The 16,311-nt window shown below is 38.8% G+C and overlaps 1 protein-coding gene across 1 annotated transcript in view; it reads left to right on the forward strand.

The window, feature by feature from the left end:
• The window catches only part of NBAS (NBAS subunit of NRZ tethering complex), a 345,265-nt gene that overhangs the window by 302,613 nt on the left and 26,341 nt on the right, over window positions 1–16,311 (forward strand). The gene's annotated exons all lie outside the window — the stretch shown is intronic.

Here is a 16,311-nt window from a genome sequence, read left to right on the forward strand (position 1 = left end):
TCAACCACTGCGCCACCAGGGAAGCCCCGAGGTCCACACATTTGATCTATTATTATTATTATTACTGCTGTTACTACTACTACTAAAAGTTTTGTCTCCCCACTACCTGAAAACGGAGAAACCCTGGAGGATATACCTGTCATTTTTCAAATCCCTCAAAGTATGCTGTGCACACCTTCAGAGCTTCAATGCTTGTTGATTGAGTGGAAACGCCAATTCCTAAATCAAAGAAATACGGTGGCTGTTGAATTTTGGCTTAGATTCTAAACTGATGCGTCCCGAAAGCATAGGATCTAAGAGTCAGCACTTAATCAAGTGCTTTAGCTTGCAGAGTAGACTGCAGGCCAATAGAAGTTAGAAAATAAGACTTCCTAGGTTAATCTAGTCTGCAAAAGAGTTTCCTGGAAGTCTGATTCCAACTCAATTTACCTTCTAATTTTAAAGCTTTGCTTTATAATTTCTGTTTGTTTCCTTATTATTTCATTTAAAGAACAATGAACTTCTTTTTAAAAAGAACCAAATATTAAGGATATCTCGAGACTCCTCTCAGAGCATCTTTAGAATTACCTCATATATTCTCATTTCCCGCTGTGAGGGAAGCAGGTAAATACTGTTATCTGTTCTTCAGAGTTAGGGAATTTGAGATTCAAACAAGATGGACTTATCAAAGATTCTCTAATCTTGCCAAATTGCTGAAATGGATTATATTAAAAGTCACTAATACCTGAATAATACTCTCTGAAGCATCATGACCGTATCACATTATTTAGTCTCAGCATTTTGCTTTGCATTGCATCAAGAGACCACTAACAGGCTTTTCCAAGAGCAGTCTGTGAACACTAATGCAATGGGCTATGACCTATACTCCAGGCCCCTGGCATAGTGAATGCTCGAGGTGTGCTTGTTTTCAGCAGACCCGAAGGTTCCCATAGCATCTCGGAGGTAAGCTCCAAACTAGGTCGCGTTATTTTTGCCGTGTGGAACCTTAAGTTCTGACTCATCCTGAAACAAATGAACGCTCTGACTTTTATGTACTTTTCTGCCAGAACCTCCATTTTTCAAGTCCTCAGCCTTTTTCAGTTGCATCTTCCTTGATGCCTCTATCCTGGCAGGACGATGAGGCCGGCTTCTGTGGTTGGAGCCTCACTTCGTGTCGGATCTGTGCACCGGGGATGTTATGAAGCAACGTGGAAACTGGGAAAAGAGGACAATATCCATCTTACCTGTTGTGTTGAAACATTAGAACATACACTTTGATATTTGGGTCTAAACGCTTCAGAAATAATATAAGTATAACCACTATTTCTTCTTTTAAGTTTTCCTTGATGTTCCAGTTATTCAGAGAACAAGTTGCAGCTTTTAGATGACTTCAGTGACTTCTGGCTATTTCTGAGATTTTAATTTCATCTTAGCTGAACTTTTTCCAAAGACAGTATTTAAGGGAGCTTAGCTTTGTCAAGAATCCTTTTCCACGCACTTTTCTAGACTGACTTGACTTGAATTTCACTGAATACAAACTGTTGTCTCTCATTTGCAAAGTCTGTCTGCTGCTCCTCGTTTCACCACTGTTTCCTGTGGTGGTGTGAACTTTTCAGGCCCTCAAAAAACATCTCTCCAGGATGTCTCTTGACTTTAGTAAAAGTCATCTCATGTCTCCTTTGCTTTTTAAATTTTCTACCTCCTCTTACTTTCCCTCTATATAAGAACAATTTCCTGGTCCTTGGAAGTTAATGATCTGAGTTTCTTAAAGTATTTGGTAGTAGAAATAAGGAAACTACCATACAGTTAGGTCTTTAATCCATTTTGAGTTTATTTTTATATAAGTTGTAAGAAAATGTTCTCATTTCATTTTTTTACATGTGGCTGGTAAGGATGTGGAGAAAAGAGAACCCTAGCACACTGTTGGTGGGTGTGTAAATTGGGGCAGCCACTGTGGAGAGCAGTATGGGGGTTCCTCAAAAAATTAAAAATAGAACTACCTTATGATCCCGCAGTTCCACTCCTGGGTATATATCCAAAAAGAATGAAAATACTAATTCGAAAAGATACGTGCATGTCAGTAACAGCACTAATTACAATAACCAAGATATGGAAGTAACCTAACTGTCTGTCAGCAGTTGAATGGATAAAGAAAATGTGAGATATATAGATACACAGATATATATCTCCAGTGGCACATTACTAGGCCATACAAAAGAATGAAATCTTGCCATTTACAGCATCACAGATGGATCTGGAGGGTATTATGCTTGGTGAAATATTAGGTTGGCCAAAAAAGGTTGAATTTTGGCCTTTCTCCGTAAGATGTAACAAAAAACCTGAATGAACTTGTTGGCCAGCCCAGTAAGTCAGAGAATGACAAACACTGTATGTTGTCGCTTTTGTGTGGAATCTAAAAAATAAAACAAATGGATATTACAAAACAGAAACAGACTCATAGGTACAGAGAACAAACTAATGGCTGCCAGAGGGGAGAGCGGTAGGGAGAGGGCAAGAAAAGTGAAGGGGATTAAGAGGTACAAGCTATTAGATATAAAACAAATAAGTTACAAGGATGTAATGTACAGCACAGGGAATATAGCCAATATTTTATAATAACTGTATATGGAGTATAATCTATAAAAATAGCGAATCATTATGTCATACACTTCAAACTAATACAACATTGCAAGTCAACTATGCTTCAATTAAAAAAAAAAAAAAACTACCATAGTGGCTTAATTACGTTATTCGTTTGTAGACTTCTTCAAAATAAATTAAGTCACTGAGTGTCTCCTCCTCCTCCTCCTTTAAAAGTTAAGTATTCTATGTCAGCCTGGCATTGCTTATTCAAATCTATTTTGGAGGGCAAGTGAATTTGGTAGGGGAACGCTGCCTTATAAATAGCTGTTTGCTATTTAGAAAATGAATGCAGAAAATTTGTAGCATCAGAATGGAAGTAGCAACAACTTCTGGAATGCTGTAGAACTATGCCCATAGTTTAAATTTGAGGTAGTCTCCATTACTGTTTTTAAAAAACCATGTTACCTCTCACTAGACCAGTAGAAGGATTGGGGCGCTGGTGGACAAATCACATGCATGTGTCTCCGTCCTCCCTCCACTGTTGTTTATGATCTTGGAGAAGATTCTTAAACTGTGAGCCTTGGCTGCTTGGTATGTAAAATGGAGCCTTGAACCGGAGGAGACAGAGGTTCAAGGTTGCCGTGTGGAACCTTAAGTTCTGACTCATCCTGAAACAAATGAACGCTCTGACTTTTATGTACTTTTCTGCCAGAACCTCCATTTTTCAAGTCCTCAGCCTTTTTCAGTTGCATCTTCCTTGATGCCTCTATCCTGGCAGGACGATGAGGCCGGCTTCTGTGGTTGGAGCCTCACTTCGTGTCGGAGCAAACCAGAGGATGGTTTGCTCACCTCTGTCATTTCTTCGACACACATTAAACTGTCGTCTTCATCTCCATATCCCAAACACCTAGAAGACCCCAAAGTGTTGATTGCACGGGCTCTCATTTTCTTAATTTCTCCCTATCTCCTTCTCCATCCTCAAAGGTAATATTAAGGATAGAGACAGAGTCTTACAGCGTAAAGATAAGAATAGGTAATAGGTATCTTATTCTTAAGAATAAGATAAGAATAGGTAATGACATTGCAATGTTCAATTACCAGAAAATGTGGGACTGCTACCTTCACTGAGGCTGGTAATCCTCTTAGGCAGACTTTGCATACATCAAATAGGGACTTAATATTTAATTATCCTCAAGGTGCCCAAAGTAGTGATCCCACAAATCAATGTGTTGCTGGGAAACCAGCCAGCTCCTGCAAAATTAAACACACAGTCTGTGGAGCCGGCTACCTCACTGGTTCCCAGAGAGACAGCGATTTCTAGTTTCCTAATGATTAGTTAACAGAATTAAACATTCAGGGGCCCTCATTTTTCAACAGCTTGAAAGGCCTTCGTTTCCATCCCAGAAATGTGCCCCAGCTTGGCGGGCAGCAGGGAGACCGAGGGAGGTCTCCCTGCTGCCCGCCAAGGGAGGGGAGGGAGGAATGTAGAGGGGGAGGGGAATGAATGTAATGTGTTAATTCCCTTGGTACAATGTATCTGAGTTTTTCAGGTTTGGTAATTTTCTAGTTAACTGGTACATGAAAAATATGGGTCAGAGTACTGATGTTTCCTTAAAAAATTCCATACCCCATCACCTCAATTTTTTTTTCTGTTTTTATGTAAAAAAGAACATGTGGCTTAGAGTTTCATTTCACTTTGTAAAATTTCAGTCTGTCTGAATTTGTGGTTGTAAGTGATCAACAGAAAGAATTAGTTTAAGACAGCTTCTAACCTCATTACAAATTCATGTATACATGGAAGGGTACATTAGCCCTTCTCGTCAGAGGCCAGCTTGGCTTCATTTGCCAAAGCATCAACAAAATGCTCACTTCCTTGTCAGACAGAGCTCCGACAAAGATCAGTAGGAAAAGTTAAGTGTGCAAAGCTATATTTAGTTCCTTACAGAAGAATTACTGTTACCTTAAATGTCTTCAAAGCTAAGACTCATTGCCATAAATGATTTTCTTAAATATAGGATAATATTTGATGTTAAGAATATGTGTTCACACGAATACTTCTCTAATAGCCATGAAATCACAAATTCCTAGAACTAGAAGACACGTTCAAAAGCATCCTTGGTCAGTAGTCACATTTTATAGGAGGGATGTGGATGTCCGAAAAGGAAGAAGTTCCATCCTCAGATTTTAGCATAAATGTCACCATTTACAAAGTGACTACATCACCCAGTCACAACCTATTTTATGAGCATTTTTCTCTTCTAATCACTTACCCCTGTCTGCTAACTTCTTCCCCTCTATCTGTCTGTCTATTTATTATGTGATGTCTTTCTTCTTCCATTAGAATATAAATTCCATGAGAACAGGGGTCTTACAGACACTCAGTAAATATTTGTTGAATAAATGAATATTAAATCTTAAAAAACATGTCCAGGGTCACCTTTAAAGTGGCAAGGCCAAGACTCCTGACATTCAGTCCGACGTTCTTGCCATGAATGATGATTAGACCATGCTGCTTCCCCCTTACATGCAAATAAAATGATTTGCTTGGAATAATGCAACTGTTCCCTTAGAGAGTGACCTGGTGCTTTTAGATTGATACTATTTTGTATTAACTTGCGGTATTTTGCCGATGGTGATTTCTGACCAGCTAGTTGCTTCTCATGTGGAAGCAAACAAATCACAAGCCCGTTTGTCCAAATATGAGCAAGAGATCAATGTGCCTTTTTCCTAAAATGATTAAAGTTAAGCGAGCATCCGTATTACTGGGTTCTGCAAATGTCTGGAGACCTTGAGAAGGTCCTTCCTTATGAATAATGGGTTCTCCCTTTAAAGATTTCACCCTCTTGTCACTGGCATCACTGGGGGAAGATAAGGAGACTGTGGAGTGTGTCTATCCTACGTGCACATCACTGCACTTCATCTTTAAAACAGCCTTGCAAAGTAATTACCATTCGCTGTGTTTTAGATGAGGTCACATGACCTAGAAGATGAGGTTACATGACCTACCCAGGTTGTGAGCTATAGAACTGGAGTTCAAATCCAGTTCTGTGTGATCTGGAAGGCTGTGTTCTTTTTGGCCCTATGGTACTCCTCTTCCTATTTGCCAGGGGAATACACTCAGCAGTAACATTTCAGTAGCATGCTCTGCTGCCCTTTTCTCTTCCCGCTGTCACTTTATGTGGATTGGATGTGATTAAGTGTGAGAAATCAGGAGTTTGATTCAGAGAACAGAAAACATTGCTTCATCTTTTAGCATTTTTCACTCTCTCAATACACAGCATTATATGTGTTAATTGCTGCTCAGTTAAAACATTCTGAAAAATGTGCCTGATAACTGCTGTTTGAACTGTACACTATGTGAAATATTCATCGAAGATTCTTCAAGCGTAGATTATGCACCGTTCACTGTGCTACTTTCTGGGGTTAGAAAAAGAGACAAAGCAAGTGGTAGTAAAGCGTTTGGGCTCTTCACCAGGTAGACCTGCATTCAAATCCCAGTTTCACCACTGACTAGCTCTGGGGACTTGAACAGTTACTGACCCTCTTACAACCTCAGTTTCCTCATGTGTAAAATGGGAATAATATGTGTGAGGGTTAAATGGAATCACTCATGCAAAGCTCTGACTCCGGTCCCGGTAGATGGACGCTGTTGGTGTGGGGACTCCGATCCGATGGAGAATGTAGATTTGTGAACCAAGAAGTAAATACTCTAATTGCTTCGGTGCTGTGGTAGAAGTCTGCCTGGTGCGTGGGCTCAGGAGGGCAGGTAGCTGTTCTGTCTGGAGGTGGTGAGGAAGACTGCTCTGAGGAGGGCATTCTTGACCTGAGTTCAGCACAGCTGGGTGTACGGTGTGTAAGCAAGAGCCACTGGGAGATGAAACTGGAGAGAAGCAGGTCAGACGGTGGAGACGCCCCAGTGTCCTGCTCAGCTTTTACCTCAGTGACACTAAGGCCTCCAGGAAAATTGGTGCCCAGGAAGCAGTGTGATCAGATCCGGGCTTTAGGAGAAGCCCTCTGACCTCTGCGTGAACACGGGACTGGAGGGGCACCAGTTAGGGGACAAAGGCTGTGGTCAAGTTGCCTGACCTTGGCCCTGAACTCTGTATCAGCTTCGAAGATGGAAGAGGATAGAAAAGGGAGCTGAGGAAGTTTCTACCAGTGGACTCGGTGACTGCTTGGGTGCGGGGGATGAGACACGAGGCCAGTGCCTTTCTGATTTCTGCGAAAGTTACCGGGGAGGAAGTGGTGCTCCTTAACTAGCCAGGAAATACAGAAGAACCCGGTTTTGTGGAGAAAGACACGAAGTTCAGGGCTGTCAGTAGTGTGTTTTAAATCTCAACAGCACTGTTTTGGGGAGTGGGGGTGAAAGAGGGAGGCCCTGTTTACCCCCTTCGTGCAGGCAGAGTGTCCTCATGGCCGTACGTGGGTCTTAGTTCACAGCTACCACCTCCTGGGAAATAAACTGGAGTTTAGTAAATGTCACTGGATGGGGACGGCTTTGACGCCAGCACAGGGCACCCTTCTCCCGGGGTCTGCTCAGGTCCCAGTTGGCTTTGTTTGTAGTGGGACAGTTATATCCAAGTGCCCTTTGCTTAGTGGCTGTCGTGCTCCCAAGGAGCTGCACTGCTATTGTCTCTCCATTCCTCTAATGCATTAGAGGGAGAAGTTGAAGAAAAATAGGGGGAAAGGGCTTCCCTGGTGGCGCAGTGGTTGAGAATCTGCCTGCCAATGCAGGGGACACGGGTTCGAGCCCTGGTCTGGGAAGATCCCACATGCCGCGGAGCAACTGGGCCCGTGAGCCACAATTACCGAGCCTGCGCGTCTGGAGCCTGTGCTCCGCAACAAGAGAGGCCGCGATGGTGAGGGGCCCGCGCACTGCGATGAAGAGTGGCCCCCGCTTGCCACAACTGGAGAAAGTCCTCACACAGAAACGAAGACCCAACACAGCCAAAAATAAAAAAAATAATAATAAATAAATAAATAATAAATTTAAAAATTTTAAAAAATAATAGGGGGAAAGAAGCAGGAAAAATAAAATTGTTTGAATATCGGAGAGTGGTGCGGATATGAGGTAGTTGGACATAACTTCTCTAATTTTTTTAACTTTTCATTTTGAAAATTTTATATTTAATACCAAAATTATTATGTCAACTATACAAAGAATTTTACGTACTCTTCATGTAGGTTCACCAAATATTACCATTTCAGACGACTACAGCTAACACTGATGCAATACCTCATCTTTTGTACCCATCATTCAGATTTTGTCAGTCGGCCCACTGATGTTTTTTTCTGATCTGAGTCCAATGCAGGTCACACGTTGCACTTAATGCCATGTCTCCTTAGGGTCCAGTAATCTGAAATAGTTCCTCATTCTTTTTTTTTTTTTTTTAATTTGTTTAATTAATCAATTTATTTATTTTTGGCTGTGTTGAGTCTTCGTTTCTCTGCGAGGGCTTTCTCTAGTTGCGGCGAGTGGGGGCCACTCTTCATTGCGGTGCGTGGGCCTTTCACTGTTGTGGCATCTCTTGTTGCGGGGCACAGGCTCCAGATGCGCAAGCTCAGTAGTTGTGGCTCACGGGCCTAGTTGCTCCGTGGCATGTGGGATCTTCCCAGACCAGGGCTCGAACCCATGTCCCCTGCATTGGCAGGCAGATTCTCAACCACTGCGCCACCAGGGAAGCCCCCTCATTCTTTTTTTTCCCTTTTATGACCTTGACATTTTTTAAAAAGCACTGGCCAATTATTTTGTAAAATGCCACTAAATTTGACTTTGTCTGAGTTTTGTTCGTGTATTCAAGTTGCACATTTTTGGTGAGAATACCACAGAAGTGATTTTGGGTCCTTCCCAGTACGTTATCTTAGGAGATACGCGGTACTGTTGTGTTCCTTTACTGACATTGTTCATTTTGATCACTTGATTGAGGTGGTGTCAACCATATTTCTTCTATATAAAATTATCTTTTTTCCCTTTGGGATTAATAAATGTCTTGTGTTGAGGTACTTTGAGATTGTGTAAGCACTGTTTCTCACCATACTTTCACCAGCTAATTTTAGCATGCATTGATGACTGTTGCCTGAGTTAATGATCACTTATTAACTGGTGTCTCCCAAATGGTATTTTTTATCATTTGTTCTCCCCCGTATGTATTTATTCATTTATTCATTTATTTATTTGTTTACATCACTACAAGCTCAAGGATTCTCATTTTGTTCTGTGGTTGTAATCTATTACTATCACCATTTTAATGTTTTGCTCAAATTATCTCAGATTTTTCCATTGGGAACCTTTCAGGTTTTCTTCTGCATCCTTTTGACTTGTGCCAATCCCATCACTTTTTGAACCACAGATGTTCGAGACCCTCTTACACTTTCCTTGCCTGGATCTGGATTCAGTCATTGACTTTAAAGAGCTTGATTTTTTTAATAAAGAATGACATTTAGAAGCCAAGACTCGGGTGCTAGGTGTACTCATTGATGCAGTGGTATTATAGCTTCTAGATCCTCTTAGGGGACAGAGCACACATATGTCTACATCTATTTTTATGTCTGTCTATATTCATTTTAAAAACCGTGAGTTTGGGGCTTCCCTGGTGGTGCAGTGGTTGGGAGTCTGCCTGCCAATGCAGGGGACACGGGTTTGAGCCCTGGTCCGGGAAGATCCCACATGCCGCGGAGCAACTGGGCCCGTGAGCCACAATTACTGAGCCTGCGCGTCTGGAGCCTGTGCTCCGCAGCAAGAGAGGCCGCGATAGTGAGAGGCCCGCGCACCGCGATGAAGAGTGGCCCCCACTTGCCGCAACTAGAGAAAGCCCTCGCACAGAAGCGAAGATCCAACACAGCCAAAAATAAATAAATTTATTAATTAAAAAAAAAAAACAAGCAAACCATGAGTTTGTGTTGATCCTTCCAATTCCAATCCAGTTCCACACAGTTTAGTCTTCTCTCCTTCCTTATTTGTGAACTCCTTTCTCTGTCAGTGAGAAACTTGACTCTCATTATCCACAGTGTATTTATTTATTTGCTTAATCCTAGAGTACACATAAAGTAGTTATGGAAATTCCAGCCAACTTACTAGCTAGAATATTTGTGTAGAGCTCTTTTTGTCTTTAACCTTAGAGTAATAGTACTCAAAAATCTTTTTTCAAGGTTACTTCTCCTTCCCTCTCTCTCTCCGTCCCTCCCCTTCTCTCTCTCTCTTTTTCACACACACACACACACACACACACACACACACACACACACAAACCACCTCCACTGTGATTTGCTTATTCACTTATAGTATAGATAGATTAATTTTATTTCTATTTGTATGGTTTTTGCTCTTCGTGTTTATTTCAATTATGGATCCACTTTTTGAATATGTGAAACATTTACATGGAATGTGAGAGATCATTCTTTGGAGTTTGGTGTTCTTTCTTTTTCACTTACGATACTTTGAAGTTTAGACACTCTTGGCCTGTAATTGTGCTGAATGTATGGGTTTTATGTAGTTTTATTTGTTCTTGTTCTTTTTGTTTTGAAGGATATGTAGGTATTCTATATATAGAATATATAGGAGGCCACATAACTCAATGGCCACCATTTTCTTCTACTACACATAATTCTCTGGATAACTTCCAACTGTAATAAAAATAGATGCAAAATAAAAACTCTGGTCATTACAGCAGAAATCTGTTTTTCCTTATGCTGAGAAGATGCTTCACATACTATCAGTTTTCATGTTTTTTAGGGCCATCTATGAACCAAACATTAGGCTTTGTATGTGTATCTTATCATTCAAACCTCATAATAACTCTTTTTTTAAAAAAATAAATAATAAAAACATTTACTAGAAATTATGTTTTCCTACATCCCTACAGGTGGAAGATTTTGTCCATAGAGAAATGGCAATCAGTTGTTTACAACTGATGTTTACATGGGGATATTAGCATATTTAAAATGTTTTCAGACAAAATGAGCAGAATGTACACACAACATGCAAACAACATCCCATTTTTAAAAGATGCAGTGACTGGAATAAATTTTAGGATGTATATTGGATAGATAATTCTGTATTATGCAACATTTGAAATTAGCCGTGTTGGCAAAAAAGATGTTTCAGTGTGGACTTCCATGATTCCGGTCAAGGACGAGTGAATGGTGGAACATTTCATTAAACACAGAACAATAGAGAAGCTGATTATAAGGCAAAGTCATGGATCCATTTTTTTAATGAGGAATTTTGTTGCTTACATAATTATCAAGGCAGCCAAATTAGCATATTTACAAGAAAAAAAGGAAATTTCCTAAATCACAGGAAGATTTTGACACAGGTCTCCCTGTGATATCGTTATGAAACTGATACAAATCATAATAACCCTTTTGTTTTTTTGTGTGTTTTTTTTTCTAATTTATTTTTATTTATTTATTTATTTATTTATTTTTGGCTGTGTTGGGTCTTCGTTTCTGTGCGAGGGCTTTCTCCAGTTGCGGCAAGCGGGGGCCACTCTTCATCGCGGTGTGTGGGCCTCTCACTATCGCGGCCTCTCTTGTTGGGGAGCACAGGCTCCAGACGCGCAGGCTCAGTAGTTGTGGCTCACTGGCCCAGTTGCTCCGCGGCATGTGGGATCATCCCAGACCAGGGCTCGAACCCGTGTCCCCTGCATTGGCAGGCAGATTCTCAACCACTGCACCACCAGGGAAGCCCCCATAATAACCCTTTTGATGGAGGTGATCTTATCATTCCATTCAACACATGAGCAAATAGGCTCAGAGTAGTTAAGAAATATTTATAGTACCTCTGCTAAAACATTGCAGAATAATGTATAATAATGAACTACCAATACTGTGGCTGCCATATTAGCTCAATGTTAGTTAACTCAGTGTTAGATACCTATACAGGTGTGTGTGTGTATGTATGTATATTGTCCTGTATTATGTTATATATTATGTTATATTATTCTCAAAGTACCCTGATAGGTTAGGTATTATTACCTTATTTTTACAAATGAAAACACTAGGGCTTGGTGAGGTATTTTTACATGGTCACAGAGCTATGAGGTGGCAGGGCCAGTATTCCACCTGAGTCTGAATGATACACTACAGTGAAAGCATTTCCAGCTCCATGAATTATTCTATTAATACCTTATCAACATTAGCTAAAAAACAAAATCTGGCCTTAAAAAATTGGCTTGTATAGCAGTTCTTTAAAGTAAACATGTGTATTTATGGAGGCTCATATGGCATGATTGATTATTTGTCCTAGAGAAAAAATTTGTAAGGCAAATCTTACTTCTTATTTTAAAACAAAATATTTTCCCCCTCTCATATGTCTCATTTAAAAATGTTTTCATTAAATATTATTTTTAGCCATGTGAAAATATGTATTATGTATTGAAGTTACAACAGCACTTATGGGGAGTGATTATGGAATGCTTTATTGTGTAATTTCTATCTTTTGAGATACAATAAAATAAGTAGGCTGTAGAACATGGCTCATAAGTGTGGTTGCTAGCTTTTTGTGTATGTTTATGTGTTTATGCACCCCACATACAGCCTCAAACATCTGGAAAACCCTTTGGAACTTAATTCTTTCATTGGGTTTCCCCCATCCCAAGGGCATGTTTGCTGTGCCCTAGGAGAGACTTTTTTATGGCAGTTGAGAACCATTTATTCCTGAGGAGTTCACAAATAGGCACTCATTTTCCTAATATACCTTAGGAGAGAAGCAGAGGCTAAATGTTTGTGCTCATCACCAGACCTAGAGGCAAAGGTGGGAAATAATTCAATCTCTCGTTTCTTTGTTCCTTATCAGTACACCCTTCCTGTGGTAGATATTCTTCCCTCTGCATGGGCTAGGGAAGGTTGTTTGAACCTTCAGGCTGTCTCAACAACACATTTTGCCTTTTTTATAAGCAGTGCAAGATATAGTACTTAAGAAATTCTCCCAATAGCTACATCTATTCTTTAGTTCTCTGCCATAGAAATGGGAAAATCTCCTAGAAGATAGCTATCCTACTTTTAGTATTTAAACTTTAGTCCTATTTCCACAATTTTATGTTTTCTATTTAATAAAACTTATACTCAGAAATGGACATGATCATAATTTACGTTCTGTTTATATTCTCTTATCTAAGAATAATAATTACTATAATTAATAATAATAATACTGTTTACTGAGTACTTAGCGTGTGCCAGATACTGGTCTAAGCACTGCTGAGATTGGTGGGGTAGTCCAACAGCTTCTGACTAAGTCCAGCAGAAGCTTATGACTTTTTTGTCTTCTAAAAATTTGACTTTCCTTCACCAGAGATCTTGGTTAGACCCAGTGGACACAACAGACAGTGTTGGCCACCAGAAACCTTATAAAAGGAGTAGCTGTAACATACAAGGGTCTAGTATTCTAGAGACCATTTCTGTCACCTTTTCATATTTCTGTATATCTGTTGAAGTAGGGATTTTTGTTTGTTTTGTATTTTGAAGCCCTGTGTACAGAAAGCTCAGTCTGACTTTACTGTGTTCGTGAATGGAGTTGCCTTGGTAACTTTAAATCAGGTGTCATCATACGAGCCTTTTAGAACAGCTCATAAACTCACATTCAAGATAGGAATATGGGGATTAATGATACTACTATCAGTAATAATCCTCTACATGTTGGTAATTTTTTTCTATTCATAAAGTACTTTCATGTGCATTAATACCTTGTTCATGTTTACAAATATCTGAAGGTAAGGTAAGCTGCTATCAGTGCCTACAGGAAGGTGCTGATTTCAGGAGAGGTGCCTCAGTTTAAGATAGTCATGTTCACTTTCAAGCAGCCGCAGAGAAATTTAAGGTTAAAGCTGTTCTCATCTGAGCGTAAGTGACTCAGTCCACTTTTTCAAGGACAGTGGCTCTCTGATACGGAGGCTGCAGCTGCTTGACAGACTGACTTACCGCAAGGGCTAAAGTCACCCAATTCAGTGAGGAGAGAAACATCACTTTCAGAGACAAAAGGGAAAGAAATATTCTTAGGTTTGAGTCACATTCGAATTTTGCCCTTTAAAATCCTGTGATATTTCGTTACTGGTGTCAGTATGGAGTCGTCACCAACTCTACGGTGCCTGTAAAATAGTGAACATTTTCACCCCCTGCTCACTGGGGAAGGGACAGAGGTGTTAAAACAGATACATGTTCCTTTTGTTTTCACTGGGGAAAAGGACAGAATAAAACAAAGTGTAGGAAAAAAATAGCAATTTCTCTCAATTTTACTTTTACTGATCTTTGGGAGGCATGCTTAAGAGTCATTTCAAATACTTTAATTGTTGCACAAGTAAATGAGATTTTAAAAAGAGATAAAAGTTAACCCATGATTCCATTATCCTAAAATAGACATGTTTCTTTGTATTCTTTTTCTGTTCTGCCTAATCTATAGGCATAATTCTTGTTAGAAGAAATCATAGCACACATCCAGCTTTCTGCTTTTTTATATCTAGCGTATTATGTAGATGATAATATAAATAATACCCATCATTTATTGTGTGCCTACCATGTACCAGCCTCTTGCTAGCTATCTTATTCATATCCTCTTATTTAATGTTCACAACCATGATATAAATATGAAGGATCTTCATCTTAACAAAAGAGGAAATTAAGCCTCAGAAAGGTCCAGTAATGTCTCCAAAATAAACATTTTTCTGTATTACTTTGCCTTTACCAACACTATTTTAAAAGCTGCACATTTAATTGAATTGCCCTTTATTATTTATTTTAGAGTCTCCTTATGTGGTATGTTATGAAGTATGTTACGAAGTCCTTATGAAGTGTGTTGGAGCATTTGATAGCCACCTACAGTTAGTTTTTCCTCTCTTTTAAAATACATTCTATAGTCATTTCATATTCTGTTTGGACACCGAAGTCATTTCTCTGTACCTCTTATACTTTCATGAAATATATTTAGATGCTGGGAATATATATTTCAATGCGGACTGCAGTACTTCTCAGAAAAGAGAGAATCTCATTCTTTCGTAGGTCCACATTCATGCTCAGCCAGGTGCCTTGTTTTGGGGTATTTTAGGGAATTTTAGTTCGCATGATATTAATATAAATCACATGCTCTCACAACCTCTGTAAGCCTCTGAGATGTGTTTGCTTTAACTTTTATTGTCTCAGAGCAATACTTCTCTTCCTAAATTGTTTTTTAGATAATTTGTCAGATTTATGACATCATGATTTTCTTCAACTGGAATTTGTTTAAATTTTTTTACCATTAATGAGCACTATTACTAGTTGTGATATGAAAATGTATTGGGACAAAACCATCTTACAGAAAGTAAGTAGATAACATCAATATTTTTATTATATTTTTTACCAAAAAATGTGTATTGATCATTTGCTGTGCTTCATGTCCTCTGCTGATCACTAGGATTTTAACTATAGCTGACTTTTTTAACATTGAAAATTTGAAGGCATTTTCATTAAAATTAAAACCAAAACAAGAATGCCCAATATCATTATTATTTTTCAGCATCCTAGTCAATGTAGTAAGATAAGAAACAGAAGTAGGAGCTGTAACTTTTTAAAAAGTCAAAATTACCATTATTGTAGATTGTATCATCCTAATGTCTGGAAAACCCAAGAAAAAATACTGAAAATGACTAGAAGTAATAAGTGAAACTTATTGTAAGGGCTAAAATCAATGAAAGAAGAATACATAGTATATGTGAAAATAACTCAAGTCACTGGTATAGGGGCTTAATATATGTGGGTCTAATTATAAAGACGTACCTTTTTAAACTTAGTGTGTCATCATTTTCTTAAATAAATTTTGCAGTAAATATTACTCTTCAAAAGAAGAAGTATTAACTCTTTGATCATCTAGAAAACCATGTTTAGCAACCTTCACTTAATACTCTTTTCTAAAGAACAGAGTTTGGCATTAAGATAGACTAGTCTTGGACTCTTTCCCAGCAGGGTGGGTTGTAAACATCTCAAAAAACTGCTGAGAGGCAATTCTCCATGGATTTCTCACGTTTCTCCAAGTCTTATGAGCCGAGGCACTTTGCTTATCCCTGGATCTTCACGGTTTTCTCTTATTTTTTTTTTTCCTAAAGCTTTATAGTTTTACATTTAACATTTAATACATTTAAATCTCTTATCAACTTTGAGTAATTTTTGCATTAAGTGTAAGGTTTGGGTTGAGGTTTATTTCCCTTTTTTGCCTGTGGATATCCATTTCCTCCAGCACCATTTGTTGAAAACACTATCTGGCCTCCATTGAAATGCTTATACCCTTGGTCAAAAACAAGTTGGGCATATTCACTGCTGGGTTCTCTGTTCTGTTCTTTTGATCTTTGTCTCTATCCTTCTACCAATACCACTTATCTTTCTTACTGTAGCTAAATAATAAATCTCAATATCAAGTAGAGTTATTCCTCCCCACTTTATTCTTCTTTGTCAAGATAGTTTTAGCTATTCTAGGGAATGTCTTTCCATTTACATTTTATAAAAGCTTGTCTAAATCTACAAAAAACCATTCTGGGATTTTGATAGACATTGTATTAAACCTGTAATCAGTCTAGAGAGAATTGACATCTTTACTAGGTTGAGTCTTTCCATCCATGAACACAGTGTATCTCTTCATTTATTGATTTCTTTCATCAGTATTTTATATTTTTTTAGGATATAGATCCTGAATGTATAAATTTTAAAATTTTCTTTGAAGCAATTATAAATGGTATTATGTTTTTATTGTCAGTTTTCACTTGTTCATTGTTAGTATATAGAAAT

Source organism: Balaenoptera acutorostrata, chromosome 12, assembly GCF_949987535.1.
Source record: "Balaenoptera acutorostrata chromosome 12, mBalAcu1.1, whole genome shotgun sequence".
In the NCBI taxonomy this organism is placed as follows: Eukaryota; Metazoa; Chordata; class Mammalia; order Artiodactyla; family Balaenopteridae; genus Balaenoptera; species Balaenoptera acutorostrata.